This window comes from Salvia miltiorrhiza, chromosome 1, assembly GCF_028751815.1.
Source record: "Salvia miltiorrhiza cultivar Shanhuang (shh) chromosome 1, IMPLAD_Smil_shh, whole genome shotgun sequence".
NCBI lineage: Eukaryota > Viridiplantae > Streptophyta > Magnoliopsida > Lamiales > Lamiaceae > Salvia > Salvia miltiorrhiza.
This window is the reverse complement of record NC_080387.1, coordinates 60,102,427-60,115,426: the sequence shown is the minus strand read 5'-3', so window position 1 is coordinate 60,115,426 and position 13,000 is coordinate 60,102,427. Positions and strand designations below refer to the sequence as shown.

At 42.2% G+C, this 13,000-nt stretch overlaps 2 non-coding genes across 2 annotated transcripts; both read left to right on the top strand.

Annotated features, from left to right (window-relative positions):
• Positions 1 to 6,107: 6,107 nt before the first annotated feature.
• LOC131007343 (small nucleolar RNA R71) lies at positions 6,108 to 6,214 on the top strand. The gene has a single exon (XR_009096047.1). It is a non-coding gene; the product is annotated as a small nucleolar RNA R71 (small nucleolar RNA).
• Positions 6,215 to 11,969: 5,755 nt separating this feature from the next.
• LOC131007342 (small nucleolar RNA R71) lies at positions 11,970 to 12,076 on the top strand. The gene has a single exon (XR_009096046.1). It is a non-coding gene; the product is annotated as a small nucleolar RNA R71 (small nucleolar RNA).
• The last annotated feature ends 924 nt before the right edge of the window (positions 12,077 to 13,000 follow it).

The window sequence follows — 13,000 nt, the reverse complement described above, 5'->3', positions numbered from 1 at the left end:
GTCAAATTTCGAACAAATACGAGACCCCAAGCAAAAAAGGCATGCGACTGCGCGCTCAAAATGAGCTAAAATCGGCGACGCACGCGGCCTAGGCAAGTGTCTGCGTGTCCGGGCTGCATGTAACTTTTAGCTTTGTCCAGTGTTTTTATTTCGGTCCATTCTTTTTTTGTTCGTGGTCCGATTTTAGATCTATTTGCTACTACGAACTCGTATCAAGATGAACTTTAACTTTCATTAGACCATTTTTCCTAATTCAACTTTAATATTCTTGAAGATTCACTCAAACAATAAAAAAGTAACAAATTCTCGTTAATAAACCAACATAAGCTCAAAATAACTGTCAAACACACAATTTTCTAGGGAATTGAGGGACATAAAAATATGTGTGTTGATCAATTTTATGACTCAAACTGTTTGAGATGGCAATGGATCCGAGACCCCTTTTTTTTGGATCTGGACCTTGCAAAATTTGGACCCGCCGAATCTGGACCGGATCTGGACCACTCTCTAAAAAACTGGATCCGGATCTGGAGTAGAAGATATAAAACCCAGATCCGGTCCAGATCCGAATCTGGACCCGGTAATATTAAATATATAATATTTTTATTATTTTATTTTTATCTACCCTAAAACATAAACTTCCCTAATTACAATTTAAAATTCCATTTCAGATTTGAAACCCTACTTCTTCCATCCCACCTGCGCTGCTCGCCTATCCTCCAGGCTCCAACTGCGCGGCTCACCCAACTTCCGGCTGGCTGCCGTCCACCTCCGGTGTCAGCCCCTCCGGCCTTCCCCACCTCCGGTCTGTTGCAGAGTAGAGCAGCGTGAGTAGCAGCAGCGCAGCGCACCTGAAATCTCCGTCCTTAAGCAGAGCAGTGCACGCCGCACCTCCGTCCACCTCCGGTCTGCTGCAGAGCGGGCCTTCTCCACCTCCGGTCTGTTGCAGAGCAGAGCAGCGTGAGCAGCAGCAGCGCAGCGTGAAATCTCCGGTCTCGGCGTGAGCAGAGCAGAGCACCCGAAGTCTCTCCGGCCGCTCCTCTCCGACCGCTCCTCTTCGGACGTTGTGATCACTAAATTATTAGCAACAAATTACCGCAACTAACACGGTGCAATTGCAGCACAAAATCAGTAACCGAGTATCGTATCCACAGGGACTATTATAACGAATTACTCTAAGTAATCCTAATTAAACTATAGTAATATTCAGGCAACGAAAGGGAGAGATTGGTTGACGTAAATTAAAACGCAAATAGAAACTAATAAAAATACGTAGATAGATTCAAATATGGAAAACTCTGACCCTAGGGATGTATTTTCACCAATCAACTACATGCATTCAACCTATTGATTCAATTACCAATTTTAATCCAACCCTGATGAAAGATCACTATATTATTCACAAGCGTCTCTAACGACCACCTATGAACGTAGATTAATTAATCCCTTTTCACATTCAAGACTCCAAGGAATAAATTAACTCCCAATAGCACATAAAGAATAGCTTCCTATAGCTTCACCTATCGCATTCAAGACTCAAGGCTAACACTATATCATGCATACCTGAATCGGCTGAACAATTATCGCATTCAAGACTCAAACTGAACAGCTAGACATGTAAATCATTGATCAGATAATTCACAAGAGATTAAGCACCAGGAATCATGAATCATAAGTTGGAGGGCAAATTGATATCAATAAATCAAAAACACATAATTAATCAGATATATACAAACCCTAGGTTCAGATTAAAAGACTAGCCAGACATAGTAAAATCAAACATAAACATAATTAAATTGAACGCAATTGTAAAAACAGAATAAAATAAAAACCGAATTAAATAAAAACTGAAGTAGCGGCTTGAATCTTCAATCTTGATCCAAGCCTTAAAAACTAGAAAGCAATAAAATTCTAAAGCTAAAAACTAAAGTATGAATGCTAAGGTTTTCGGGTGTCTGCCGTCTGATCCTCTGCCTTAGGTCAAAAGAGGACCTATTTATAGGCTTCAAACTTCCTTCGGATCACCATGGAAAGTTGCCATGCAAAGTATACTTCTAAAGGTAATCGAATTCTAAAGGTAATAGAATCGTATAAAAATAAGGCAACTTTCCAGCTGGATGCTCGCTCCGTAAAATCTCCTACTCTTGCCGAATTCGCGGCTCTCGCCAGAAGAACGGATGTCTCTCGGGAAACGGGTCGCGCCCGAGAAATGACGAATTCTCTGCTATCGCCAGAGGATTGGTATCGCCAGAGGAAAGAGTGATATCTCTGGTACTTCTGAGCGCTGAACTTTACTTCTCTGATGCTGGCACTTCTCGGCAGAGGAATAGGTGATTCCTCTGCTCTGGCTTCTCGATTCCGCTACACTGAAGGTTCGATTCCTCTGAGTTCGGTTTCTCTGGTCAGCGGGGGAAGCGACTCCTCTGACATTGACTTCTCTGGTAGCGGGGACTCGATCCCTCTGCAATGACTTCTCTGATCTCGCTAGAGAAATGGTCTCGCCTCTGGCATTGATATCTCTGGCCTCGCGACTCCTCTGGCTAGAGACTCCTCTGGCGAGTTGATTTCTCTGATGCCAGAGGAACGGTGATTTTTCTGCTCTGGAGATGTCGGCTCCGCTTCTCTGATATTTCGCGGATTTCTCTGGACTGGCTTTTGATTCCTCTGCTCTGGCATTCCAGAACACTTAGAAAACGCCTAATTAATCCAAAATTCTCCAAAATTGCATTCTTTCATCTGGTAAGCCTAAATCTCCTGCAAAGCATAGAATACACCATAAAACGCACCAAATTCCAGAAGATTATCCTAAAACACGCACATACAAACCCCTAAAAATAGTGTAAATTAAGCATAAATCAACTCCCCCACACTTAGCCTTTTGCTTGTCCTCAAGCAAAATCTATATGAATCCTAGGAAGAGATTGATTTCAACAACGTTTATTTCCATCCCATCATTCACAAAGTCAATTCAAAACTTTACAATCAACATACATCTCTCGGTCATGCAAGTAACTCAAAGTTTAAGAAGCAACAAAAGAGTAATGCAAGTAATTCGATCAGACCCAATTATCCGCTAGAAGTGAATTCCCTAATGTGATCGCCTTTATAATCAATATCACCGTTTTTCACACTTTGTGTGCTTGATATTTTCGATAGTTGAGCCATAATTCATGAAAGAAAACCATTTGGATGTAATCCAAAGTATTTCCACGTGGTTTCCCATGCTCATAGTTAGACTAGAGGAGCAGAGACTCAGAGCTATCACATTATAGAACATGCCAGATGTTTCAGAGCTGGCAATTTTGAAGTTGGCAATTCGTCCAACATTTTTTCACATTTCACAGATAAGATACGATCGTAGGCAATCACAATGACAACACTCCTTCTAGCATCTACCGGACAAATCACGTTTTACTAACTTACAAAAGTGTTGCAACAAAACTCATAATTCTTTGCACAATCAAGAAACATATATCAAAGGTAAAACAAGAATATCCTCCATTCATTCACAAACCCGAAATTCACATCGAAAACCATCTTCTCTTCCACAGATTCATAAAAATTAGCCAGATTCGAGACCAAAAACTAAGCATAGAAAAATCAATTTCGCCCAATTTTAAAAAATATAAGCACAAAACACCACTCCCCCACACTTAAAGTATGCCATGTCCTCAGGGCATAAAAGAAATATGAAAAGTGTAGAAAACTTCCCTGAATATCGGCATTGCAAAGCTGAATCTTCGTGAGAGGCGTTGAAGAGGTTTGTGGCCTTGGGTAGAGTAAATATGGCGGCGCTGGGTAGGGCAGCGAAGTGAGTGACTTCGCTGGTCAGGACAGAGGAGAGGGTGGCTTCTCTGGACAGAGTAGCGAAGTGAGCGGCTTTGCTGAAACACGAAAACCTCCAGAAACCTGACAGAGAAACAAAAGCCCCAAACAAAACAAAGAAACAAAAAGAAACAAAAAAAAAACACAACGAAACTAAAAGGAAGGAAAACAAAACAAAGAAAAATAGTTGGGTTACCTCCCAACAAGTGCTTAATTTAACGTCTAGAGCTCGACGATACCTCAAAAACTCATGGAGGTCGGAAACAACATTCTAACCATCGGAAGGCTTTTCTACTCTTGGGTGCCCTCTCCACCAAAACACTTCTCTTGGCTCGGACATCCTCCACCAGCATTGCCCCCTTCTCATTCTTATTCCGAAAAATTCAGAATTTCACTTTCTTCTTCTTGGGGGTATGGGTTTTCAAAGACCCCCCATCATGCTCCAAAAACAAACACATCTCAAAAGTCATAACTTCTTTGGTTTTGGAGTTTTTTCCTTGGCTTCATACTTGGGCAGCTCATTTTTCGCAACCTCTTCATCCTCCGAATTTGCTAGAAAACTGTCAGCCAAATTAATCACTTCGTTCTGGGGAACTTCCTTTGGTGGAGGTTTCTCGAAGATCACCGTTTCCCCATAGGCTCCCAATATCATCGTCCCCATTTGCATATCTAGCTTTGCTCCACATGTGGCAAGGAAAGGTCTCCCTAACAGCAAAGGCATCTTTGGATCCTCCGGAATATCCAACACTACAAAGTCGACTGGGAAGAAAAAATCACTCACCTTCACAAGCACATCTTCCGCAACTCCTAGAGGTTTAGAGCAAGACTTATCAATCAGTTGAATTGTCTTGTCGGTTGGCTTCAAATCCCCCAGCTGCAACTTCCTATATACTTTAAGATGCATGACATTTATGCTTGCTCCGGTGTCACACAGCACTTTCTCAAACAATGACTTCCCAATCTTCACAGGAATATTGAAACTGCCCGGATCTTCTCTCTTTGGAGGCAGCTGATACTCCTTCACTGCGAGCACCTCCTCAATTTCATTGAATGCACGCTTCTTTTCCATCACAGCCTTCACAATTTGCACCTCATTTGGCTTGTTTCTCAAGATCTCCACGGAAGGAATATTCACAGCCAACTTCTTAAATGTCTCCAAAAAATTGGAGCTTTGCTCATCTAATCTTGGTTTTGCCAGGTGATTCGGGAAAGGCGCCACAGGCTTGTACTCTGGCCTGGGAAATGTGGGATTAGGGATGGGCTCCTTAACTGCAGAAGAACTCGACACCTTAGAAATTGGTGGCGAATCGCATACAATCGTCTCCAAATCATCCTCCTCAAAAATCTCGACACCTTTTTCCTTGCCATTCCGCTGCTCTGGAGGATTCCTCTGCTCTGAGTGATTTCGCTGTTCTGGAACCCGCTTCTCTGGAACCCTCTGCTCTGGATCCCGCTGCTCTTGATTCCTCTGCTCTGGATCCTCAACTAGATTATCAACCACCCGGATGGAATGACATTGCTGATTTTGCTGAGGCTGCTGATGTTGGCTCTTCGGATTGAACTGAGTGTTGCTAGGAAGTTGGCCTGGCTTGTTCTGCGCAGCTGCTTGGTTGGCCATCTGACCAACTTGAGTCTCCAACATCTGCACCTGCTTAGACAATGCTGAAAAATTTTGCTCCATGTTGGAAATTTTGGTCCCCATGTTTGCCGAGTTTGCCTCCATCCCGGTCACCTTCACCAACACTTGCTTCATCATCTCCTCTAGTGAATCCTTCTTCGGCTCATTGATGACTCCTCCACTAGACACAGAAAACCCAGGTGGAGGCTGCACAGCATTGTTGGGATTTGAATAGGAAAAATTTGGATGATTCCTATTATTGGGATGATACGGTGGATTTCCACCCTGATGTCCCTGATAGTTTGGTCTATTGAATTGGTACTGCTGCTGGACAAAATTAGCATCTTCAAACTGCGACACATCAGGTAAACTCGGCTGCTGAGGAATTTTAGCTAGCAGTGCCTTTCTCTCCAACTCATACTGCTTGTGAAGAGCTTCATATTTCTCCTTAAAATCATCTCTTTCCTCATTCACAGCTGCAATTCTTCTCGTGGAATTTCTGTCATTCGGCCATTGATAACTGTTGGAGGCCATCTCTTCTATCACACGATAAGCCTCCTTTGTATTTCTATGGAGAAGACATCCACCTGCAGTAGCATCCACCATACTTTTTGTCAGACCAGTCAAACCATTATAAAAGTGAATGATTTGCTGATCCTCCGTGAAACCATGTTGTGGACAGTTCCTGAGCAGCTCACAAAATCTTTCCCAGGCATCATGAATGGTCTCATCTCCTAGCTGGGAAAAGTGAGAAATCTCTGCAATGATTTTCTGAGCTTTAGAGGCAGGAAAGTATTTTGCTAGGAAAGCTCTACACAAATCCTCCCATCCAGTAATAGCACTTCTGTCTAAACACTTGAACCACTCCTTTGCTCTGTCCCTAAGAGAGAATCCAAACATCTTCATTCTAATGGCATCAGGTGGCACTCCATTCTGCTTAATGGTGTCGCAGATATCTAGGAACTGGGTAATGTGAGCATGCGGATTTTCAGAAGCCGCTCCACTAAACTGCTCAGCTTGCACCATGTTTATCAATCCCGGATTCAGCTCGAATGTGTTGGCCTGCACAGTTGGTCCCCATTTGCCTCCTTGAAATTGATCAACCCGAGGCTGATACATATGATTCAGCGGTGGCTCTGGTGGAGGGGCCCGGTTGCGCTCTCTTTCTTCATCTAGTTGCCTCTGAAGGTTTGTCACGACTTGCACAAGAGTTGGAAGGTCCATGTTATTCTCTTCCATTGCTAACTTTTTCTTTTCGCGGTTGTCTCTTTTGTATTGCTTTTCGATTTCCAAGTTCAAAGGCACTAGATGTTCCTTTCCTTTGGATCTCGTGATCATACACGCCTGAGACAACAAACAAAAACAGAAATTTTAAAAACTAAAAATAAAATAAAATTAAAACTTATAACGCCTGAAATAATGCTTAAGTCTAATCAGAAATATTAAAGTTAATTCTAAACAGTCCCCGGCAACGGCGCCAAAAAGTTGATCACTAAATTATTAGCAACAAATTACCGCAACTAACACGGTGCAATTGCAGCACAAAATCAGTAACCGAGTATCGTATCCACAGGGACTATTATAACGAATTACTCTAAGTAATCCTAATTAAACTATAGTAATATTCAGGCAACGAAAGGGAGAGATTGGTTGACGTAAATTAAAACGCAAATAGAAACTAATAAAAATACGTAGATAAATTCAAATATGGAAAACTCTGACCCTAGGGATGTATTTTCACCAATCAACTACATGCATTCAACCTATTGATTCAATTACCAATTTTAATCCAACCCTGATGAAAGATCACTATATTATTCACAAGCGTCTCTAACGACCACCTATGAACGTAGATTAATTAATCCCTTTTCACATTCAAGACTCCAAGGAATAAATTAACTCCCAATAGCACATAAAGAATAGCTTCCTATAGCTTCACCTATCGCATTCAAGACTCAAGGCTAACACTATATCATGCATTCCTGAATCGGCTGAACAATTATCGCATTCAAGACTCAAACTGAACAGCTAGACATGTAAATCATTGATCAGATAATTCACAAGAGATTAAGCACCAGGAATCATGAACCATAAGTTGGAGGGCAAATTGATATCAATAAATCAAAAACACATAATTAATCAGATATATACAAACCCTAGGTTCAGATTAAAAGACTAGCCAGACATAGTAAAATCAAACATAAACATAATTAAATTGAACGCAATTGTAAAAACAGAATAAAATAAAAACCGAATTAAATAAAAACTGAAGTAGCGGCTTGAATCTTCAATCTTGATCCAAGCCTTAAAAACTAGAAAGCAATAAAATTCTAAAGCTAAAAACTAAAGTATGAATGCTAAGGTTTTTGGGTGTCTGCCGTCTGATCCTCTGCCTTAGGTCAAAAGAGGACCTATTTATAGGCTTCAAACTTCCTTCGGATCACCATGGAAAGTTGCCATGCAAAGTATACTTCTAAAGATAATCGAATTCTAAAGGTAATAGAATCGTATAAAAATAAGGCAACTTTCCAGCTGGATGCTCGCTCCGTAAAATCTCCTACTCTTGCCGAATTCGCGGCTCTCGCCAGAGGAACGGATGTCTCTCGGGAAACGGGTCGCGCCCGAGAAATGACGAATTCTCTGCTATCGCCAGAGGATTGGTATCGCCAGAGGAAAGAGTGATATCTCTGGTACTTCTGAGCGCTGAACTTTACTTCTCTGATGCTGGCACTTCTCGGCAGAGGAATAGGTGATTCCTCTGCTCTGGCTTCTCGATTCCGCTGCACTGAAGGTTCGATTCCTCTGACTTCGGTTTCTCTGGTCAGCGGGGGAAGCGACTCCTCTGACATTGACTTCTCTGGCAGCGGGGACTCGATCCCTCTGCAATGACTTCTCTGATCTCGCTAGAGAAATGGTCTCGCCTCTGGCATTGATATCTCTGGCCTCGCGACTCCTCTGGCTAGAGACTCCTCTGGCGAGTTGATTTCTCTGATGCCAGAGGAACGATGATTTTTCTGCTCTGGAGATGTCGGCTCCGCTTCTCTGATATTTCGCGGATTTCTCTGGACTGGCTTTTGATTCCTCTGCTCTGGCATTCCAGAACACTTAGAAAACGCCTAATTAATCCAAAATTCTCCAAAATTGCATTCTTTCATCTGGTAAGCCTAAATCTCCTGCAAAGCATAGAATACACCATAAAACGCACCAAATTCCAGAAGATTATCCTAAAACACGCACATACAAACCCCTAAAAATAGTGTAAATTAAGCATAAATCAACTCCCCCACACTTAGCCTTTTGCTTGTCCTCAAGCAAAATCTATATGAATCCTAGGAAGAGATTGATTTCAACAACGTTTATTTCCATCCCATCATTCACAAAGTCAATTCAAAACTTTACAATCAACATACATCTCTTGGTCATGCAAGTAACTCAAAGTTTAAGAAGCAACAAAAGAGTAATGCAAGTAATTCGATCAGACCCAATTATCCGCTAGAAGTGAATTCCCTAATGTGATCGCCTTTATAATCAATATCACCGTTTTTCACACTTTGTGTGCTTGATATTTTCGACAGTTGAGCCATAATTCATGAAAGAAAACCATTTGGATGTAATCCAAAGTATTTCCACGTGGTTTCCCATGCTCATAGTTAGACTAGAGGAGCAGAGACTCAGAGCTATCACATTATAGAACATGCCAGATGTTTCAGAGCTGGCAATTTTGAAGTTGGCAATTCGTCCAACATTTTTTCACATTTCACAGATAAGATACGATCGTAGGCAATCACAATGACAACACTCCTTCTAGCATCTACCGGACAAATCACGTTTTACTAACTTACAAAAGTGTTGCAACAAAACTCATAATTCTTTGCACAATCAAGAAACATATATCAAAGGTAAAACAAGAATATCCTCCATTCATTCACAAACCCGAAATTCACATCGAAAACCATCTTCTCTTCCACAGATTCATAAAAATTAGCCAGATTCGAGACCAAAAACTAAGCATAGAAAAATCAATTTCGCCCAATTTTAAAAAATATAAGCACAAAACACCACTCCCCCACACTTAAAGTATGCCATGTCCTCAGGGCATAAAAGAAATATGAAAAGTGTAGAAAACTTCCCTGAATATCGGCATTGCAAAGCTGAATCTTCGTGAGAGGCGTTGAAGAGGTTTGTGGCCTTGGGTAGAGTAAATATGGCGGCGCTGGGTAGGGCAGCGAAGTGAGTGACTTCGCTGGTCAGGACAGAGGAGAGGGTGGCTTCTCTGGACAGAGTAGCGAAGTGAGCGGCTTTGCTGAAACACGAAAACCTCCAGAAACCTGACAGAGAAACAAAAGCCCCAAACAAAACAAAGAAACAAAAAGAAACAAAAAAAAACACAACGAAACTAAAAGGAAGGAAAACAAAACAAAGAAAAATAGTTGGGTTACCTCCCAACAAGTGCTTAATTTAACGTCTAGAGCTCGACGATACCTCAAAAACTCATGGAGGTCGGAAACAACATTCTAACCATCGGAAGGCTTTTCTACTCTTGGGTGCCCTCTCCACCAAAACACTTCTCTTGGCTCGGACATCCTCCACCAGCATTGCCCCCTTCTCATTCTTATTCCGAAAAATTCGGAATTTCACTTTCTTCTTCTTGGGGGTATGGGTTTTCAAAGACCCCCCATCATGCTCCAAAAACAAACACATCTCAAAAGTCATAACTTCTTTTGGTTTTGGAGTTTTTTCCTTGGCTTCATACTTGGGCAGCTCATTTTTCGCAACCTCTTCATCCTCCGAATTTGCTAGAAAACTGTCAGCCAAATTAATCACTTCGTTCTGGGGAACTTCCTTTGGTGGAGGTTTCTTGAAGATCACCGTTTCCCCATAGGCTCCCAATATCATCGTCCCCATTTGCATATCTAGCTTTGCTCCACATGTGGCAAGGAAAGGTCTCCCTAACAGCAAAGGCATCTTTGGATCCTCCGGAATATCCAACACTACAAAGTCGACTGGGAAGAAAAAATCACTCACCTTCACAAGCACATCTTCCGCAACTCCTAGAGGTTTAGAGCAAGACTTATCAATCAGTTGAATTGTCTTGTCGGTTGGCTTCAAATCCCCCAGCTGCAACTTCCTATATACTTTAAGAGGCATGACATTTATGCTTGCTCCGGTGTCACACAGCACTTTCTCAAACAAAGACTTCCCAATCTTCACAGGAATATTGAAACTGCCCGGATCTTCTCTCTTTGGAGGCAGCTGATACTCCTTCACTGCGAGCACCTCCTCAATTTCATTGAATGCACGCTTCTTTTCCATCACAACCTTCACAATTTGCACCTCATTTGGCTTGTTTCTCAAGATCTCCACGGAAGGAATATTCACAGCCAACTTCTTAAATGTCTCCAAAAAATTGGAGCTTTGCTCATCTAATCTTAGTTTTGCCAGGTGATTCGGGAAAGGCGCCACAGGCTTGTACTCTGGCCTGGGAAATGTGGGATTAGGGATGGGCTCCTTAACTGCAGAAGAACTCGACACCTTAGAAATTGGTGGCGAATCGCATACAATCGTCTCCAAATCATCCTCCTCAAAAATCTCGACACCTTTTTCCTTGCCATTCCGCTGCTCTGGAGGATTCCTCTGCTCTGAGTGATTTCGCTGTTCTGGAACCCGCTTCTCTGGAACCCTCTGCTCTGGATCCCGCTGCTCTTGATTCCTCTGCTCTGGATCCTCAACTAGATTATCAACCACCCGGATGGAATGACATTGCTGATTTTGCTGAGGCTGCTGATGTTGGCTCTTCGGATTGAACTGAGTGTTGCTAGGAAGTTGGCCTGGCTTGTTCTGCGCAGCTGCTTGGTTGGCCATCTGACCAACTTGAGTCTCCAACATCTGCACCTGCTTAGACAATGCTGAAAAATTTTGCTCCATGTTGGAAATTTTGGTCCCCATGTTTGCCGAGTTTGCCTCCATCCCGGTCACCTTCACCAACACTTGCTTCATCATCTCCTCTAGTGAATCCTTCTTCGGCTCATTGATGACTCCTCCACTAGACACAGAAAACCCAGGTGGAGGCTGCACAGCATTGTTGGGATTTGAATAGGAAAAATTTGGATGATTCCTATTATTAGGATGATACGGTGGATTTCCACCCTGATGTCCCTGATAGTTTGGTCTATTGAATTGGTACTGCTGCTGGACAAAATTAGCATCTTCAAACTGCGACACATCAGGTAAACTCGGCTGCTGAGGAATTTTAGCTAGCAGTGCCTTTCTCTCCAACTCATACTGCTTGTGAAGAGCTTCATATTTCTCCTTAAAATCATCTCTTTCCTCATTCACAGCTGCAATTCTTCTCGTGGAATTTCTGTCATTCGGCCATTGATAACTGTTGGAGGCCATCTCTTCTATCACACGATAAGCCTCCTTTGTATTTCTATGGAGAAGACATCCACCTGCAGTAGCATCCACCATACTTTTTGTCAGACCAGTCAAACCATTATAAAAGTGAATGATTTGCTGATCCTCCGTGAAACCATGTTGTGGACAGTTCCTGAGCAGCTCACAAAATCTTTCCCAGGCATCATGAATGGTCTCATCTCCTAGCTGGGAAAAGTGAGAAATCTCTGCAATGATTTTCTGAGCTTTAGAGGCAGGAAAGTATTTTGCTAGGAAAGCTCTACACAAATCCTCCCATCCAGTAATAGCACTTCTGTCTAAACACTTGAACCACTCCTTTGCTCTGTCCCTAAGAGAGAATCCAAACATCTTCATTCTAATGGCATCAGGTGGCACTCCATTCTGCTTAATGGTGTCGCAGATATCTAGGAACTGGGTAATGTGAGCATGCGGATTTTCAGAAGCCGCTCCACTAAACTGCTCAGCTTGCACCATGTTTATCAATCCCGGATTCAGCTCGAATGTGTTGGCCTGCACAGTTGGTCCCCATTTGCCTCCTTGAAATTGATCAACCCGAGGCTGATACATATGATTCAGCGGTGGCTCTGGTGGAGGGGCCCGGTTGCGCTCTCTTTCTTCATCTAGTTGCCTCTGAAGGTTTGTCACGACTTGCACAAGAGTTGGAAGGTCCATGTTATTCTCTTCCATTGCTAACTTTTTCTTTTCGCGGTTGTCTCTTTTGTATTGCTTTTCGATTTCCAAGTTCAAAGGCACTAGATGTTCCTTTCCTTTGGATCTCGTGATCATACACGCCTGAGACAACAAACAAAAACAGAAATTTTAAAAACTAAAAATAAAATAAAATTAAAACTTATAACGCCTGAAATAATGCTTAAGTCTAATCAGAAATATTAAAGTTAATTCTAAACAGTCCCCGGCAACGGCGCCAAAAAGTTGATCACTAAATTATTAGCAACAAATTACCGCAACTAACACGGTGCAATTGCAGCACAAAATCAGTAACCGAGTATCGTATCCACAGGGACTATTATAACGAATTACTCTAAGTAATCCTAATTAAACTATAGTAATATTCAGGCAACGAAAGGGAGAGATTGGTTGACGTAAATTAAAACGCAAATAGAAACTAATAAAAATACGTAG